Source organism: Ochotona princeps, chromosome 7 (assembly GCF_030435755.1).
Source record: "Ochotona princeps isolate mOchPri1 chromosome 7, mOchPri1.hap1, whole genome shotgun sequence".
Taxonomy (NCBI): domain Eukaryota; kingdom Metazoa; phylum Chordata; class Mammalia; order Lagomorpha; family Ochotonidae; genus Ochotona; species Ochotona princeps.
In genome coordinates this window covers 24,115,533-24,120,029 of record NC_080838.1, presented here as the reverse complement: position 1 = coordinate 24,120,029, position 4,497 = coordinate 24,115,533, and the positions used below count along the sequence as shown (strand labels likewise).

The following is a 4,497-nucleotide window of genomic DNA, read 5'->3' as shown; positions in this document are numbered from 1 at the left end:
TCTGAGATGCTGTAAACAGCCCAAACATTTGTACCCTGTCACTCATGAAGAAGCTTGGTGGAATCTCCTACCTCTGGCTTCTGTTTGGCTCAGCATTTCCAGTTGTGGCCATCTGAGCAGTGAAACAGCAGATGCAATAATCTCTCTCTCTCTCTTTCTTTCTCTCTATTTCTCCAAAACTCTGATTTTCAAATAAAATGGATGTATATTAAATAAAAGACAGCATGTTATGTCACAAAAACGGTGATCTCCAACACTGCATCCTACTGAAGTCCTTGATTGCATTAGTTTGCCTTGTGCTTGAATTAGCTTCATGTTGTTTCAGTCATCATAGCCTTAGAGGCAAAACAAACAAACAAACAAACAAACAAAAAGCAAACAAATGTGTATGTGTGTATATAAAAGGATACAATATAAATGGATACATATGTATATATATATGTATGTATGTTTCTATGTGTGTACATATGACTTAGGCATGCGGGTTATTCTGCATATGTTTCTGAAAGTTAATTCGACTCTGCTGATTGAGAAAACCAGAAAGGACACATTTTCAGAATGCATTTTATATTTAACTGCAACAGACTATGAAGATTACTTGATTTTTATCATTTCACTGTTTGAGAAAAAATAACCTTTCATTTATTTTATTTAAAATGAAGAGAAAATTTTAAGAAAGAAATGAGGCCTTACCCTATCTCATGATGCAATCTGTAAACTTACCCAGCTTCTTTCTTCTGCTATGGTACCAACGGGTTGCCATAATCTCCATGTGCATGCACTGCTCTGCCTTTTCCATTGAGGAGGACATGTTCTTGCAGGCAAGCCCAAGGATTGGCAAGAGGCAGCCAGGGTCCTATCAGACACTTTCTCCCACTGGGCTCATGAACACGGCACCTACCACACAGGTAGGACAAGAGACTGGGCCAGACGATTCTGGCCCTGATGGCTACCCCAGCCCCAGACGCTCATAAAACCAGCACCCATCTTGCAGGTGGGATCAATGATCCAGGCCCCACTGGATCCCCTAACCCTGGGACAGTAATGGATTTTAATAAAAGAAATATGTTGAGTGCAGAAGGTCAAGAAAGATTGGCTAATCAGAGAATTTTCCGTATCTTAGTATCAGGGCTTTAGCTTGACCTAGTAGAAATTTAAATTTGTATGCGTTCCAGGTTTAATCAACATCCAACTAATGGATTTGGGCAACCAATCTCAGAAAAGACAGATTTCATATGTAAAATACATTATATAAAACACATTATATTATATATCTTATATAATACATAAGACAATCCATTTTATTATAGATTATAAATCTATATAAAGATATTCATATATCTATATTGTATAAATATTTATAAATATACAATATTTACATTTATTTATATGTAATATAAATAAACATGTAATAATGTAATATAAGATACATATACAAGTATGTACATGCATATGTACGTATATACACGTACATATACGTGCATATATAAGACAGAAACTTTCAAATATTTCATTTGTACTTAGAAGTATGTGATAAGATGAACTATATGAGTATGTTTCTTCTTTCCTCCCATGTTCAGTGTATACTACATCACTGTGACAAATCCAGGTGACTCTGTGCTCCAATAGATCAGTGCTGGCTATTGTGGTCATGTGCGGTATGAACCAATGCCTGAAAGTCTCCCCCCTCTGTGTCTTGTCAAGAAAGAAATGTGTGAGTTTGAGATGATAATTTGTATGTACTCTCAAAGATAATTGTTCAAATGTTTCACAGAGGCTAAAGGGCATGCATATTCAAGAGAAATGACTGAAAAATGTCTTTTTCTCTATTTAATGTGGTTGATTTCATTTATTTTTCATCAGGAATCTTGCCAACCCATAAATTTATTTTTGATATGGAAGAACTTTTGATGACATATTACTAATGTGTATTTACTGACAGCGCAAAGGAAGTTTGTTTTTGATCATTATCAAGTGAATTCTGAGCAATAAGCTAGATTGAAGTCACTGCAGCAGCAAGCAGACAAATGGGGTTTTTATCATTGATGTTATTAACAGAACTGTCCTACATGCTTGTCTCCAAAGCATTTAAATCCCTCTTTAATCAGTTAAACAAAATATCAATGCTTTAGTCATTTATCATAGAATTCAATATTGGATTGACTTTGAATCATTCCTTGCCAAAGGCTTGATTCGGTCACCTGAAATGTGACTTTCACACGCTGTGTGTTGCTTTAAGCTCTGTACTTATTGAAAATGGAAAGCACTAGCAAGCAGACTCTTTCCTGCAGTTTGATGAAAAATGTTCTTTTGTGTATAAGAGAATGTGGAAAGAGAAAAATAAAAGATAAATAAAATAAAGAGAAGTGTGATAACGTAGTGGTTAAAGTCCTCGCCTTGAACTCCTGGGATCCCATATTGGCGCTGGTTCTAATCCCAGCAGCTCCACTTTCCATCCAGCTCCCAGCTTGTGGCCTGGGAAAGCAGTTGAGGACGGCCCAAAGCCTTGGGACCCTGCACCCATGTGGGAGATCTGAAAGAGCTCCTGGCTCCTAGCTCTGGATTGGCACAGCTCCAGCCACTGCGGCTGCTTGGGGAGTGAACCATCGGACAGAAGATCTTCCTCTCTGTCCCTTCTCCTCTCTGTATATCCGCCTTACCAATAAAAATAAATGAATCTTTAAAAAATAATAAAGAGAAGCAAAACAGTGCTCGCTTTGGCAGCACATATACTAAAATTGGAATGATACAGAGAAGATTAGCATGGGCCCTGCACAAGGATGAGAAGCAAAATAAGTCATATTTCCGGATTAAAGCATAGACTGCATCACTCACATAGGCAGTATTTTACATCAAGTCGCCATGCTCCAAATTCCCCAGAATGACATAAATGAAAATCCTGTTTCTTCTGAACATGTAGTTGGTGTATGACATAGGAAAGCAACCCCGAAACTATAAGATTAAGAGATATACAGGAGCTGATTGCATATCTGCCCTTTCACCTCCTGGTGAGGTGATCACCAAGAATGTAGAATATATACACAAATATGTCACTCCTGCAATAGGATTTAAAGTCTTTATTCTTATTTATTATCCTGGGATAGAGGCAAATGACCAAGGGAAGACACATATTTATACTTCTAATTTCCCTGGCCATTGCTATTTAAATAGTTCCCTTGATTAAAAGGCTTAGACGATGCAGAATAATTAAATATACATGATAAATTCTCTTTCAATACACACCTGTCTCTAAAGAAGTAAAATTTTCCAAGCTACTGCATTCTACGCTAGATAATAAGATCATCACACCTGTGTTACATCTCAAATTCTGTTGTTTTGCTAGCTCAAGCACTTTCCCAGTTCTCTACATTTAGTTTTAATATTTGTTTTGAGTTTTTTCCATTATGGTTTTATAGATCAAAGCTGTACTCTAACATAGCAACTGCTATAAAAAGCAATAATCACAGGGAAAGGCTTGAAACAATTCAGAGAAAGGCTTCAAAGATACATCGTTTAAGAATCCTGACACTATTCAATTCAGCCTCAGTCTCAGTTACAGTTTGGTCTGTTTTCTTGCTTTTAAAAAAAATGTTAATTTGTTTGAAAGGCAGAAAGAAAGAGAGAGAGAGAGATCTTCCATCTACTAGTTCAGTCCCCAAATGGCCACAATGGCCAGAGCTGTGCCTGTCAGAAACAAAGAGCCAGAAGCTTCTCTGGTATGAGCAGCATGGGTGCAAAGTCCCAACCACTTGCTCCATTCTCTGCTGCTTTCCAAGTACATTAGCAGGGAGTTGGATCTGAAACAGAACAGCTGGACCTCAAAAAGAGCATCCAAATGGGATTCAAGTGCTACAGGGAGTTGGACTGCTATGCTACAGCCATCCCCAATTCCTTTTTCAAAGAAAGTTTCCCCATATTACAGATTATTGTGTGTGTTTAATAGCCAGTGGTTGACCAAGTACTCTAAGAATTAATTTCAAGATTGCACCAGGAATTGGTATGGAAGCTATTTTGCTGTCATACTGACTATACAAATGGGAGTCAATAGCATTAAAGGAAAACCGAACCATGTGAGACAGTACATGTTTCCCTGACCCAGATAAATCTCTCATCTATCCCCAAACCCTTCAAACTTAAGAAGTTTAACCTATTCTAACTAGTTAGAATTGTCCAGATAAAGAATTTACACAATGTATTTTTAAACATTTTATGGAAAATATGCATATATCTGGAGACAAAGGGAGAGAAGAGAGAGAGAGAGAATGAGAATGAGAGAGAGCATGCATCATCTGCTTGTTTGTTCCCCAAATGTCCACAATACCAGGGTCTGAGACAGGCTGAAGCCAGGAAGCAGGAATTCTACCCTTTTCTTCCACCTGAGTAATACTTGGATCATTTCACTGATTTTGCAACACATTAGCAAGAAGCTGGCTTATAAAAACATTTCAAAAATGCTTACCAACACTTTGATATGGTACACAAGCACTAAAAGTGACA

The 4,497-nt window shown here is 37.4% G+C and overlaps 1 non-coding gene across 1 annotated transcript; it reads left to right on the top strand.

Moving 5' to 3' along the window:
• The first annotated feature begins 2,708 nt into the window (after positions 1-2,708).
• Positions 2,709-2,814, top strand: LOC118759050 (U6 spliceosomal RNA). The gene has a single exon (XR_009245868.1). It is a non-coding gene; the product is annotated as a U6 spliceosomal RNA (small nuclear RNA).
• The last annotated feature ends 1,683 nt before the right edge of the window (positions 2,815-4,497 follow it).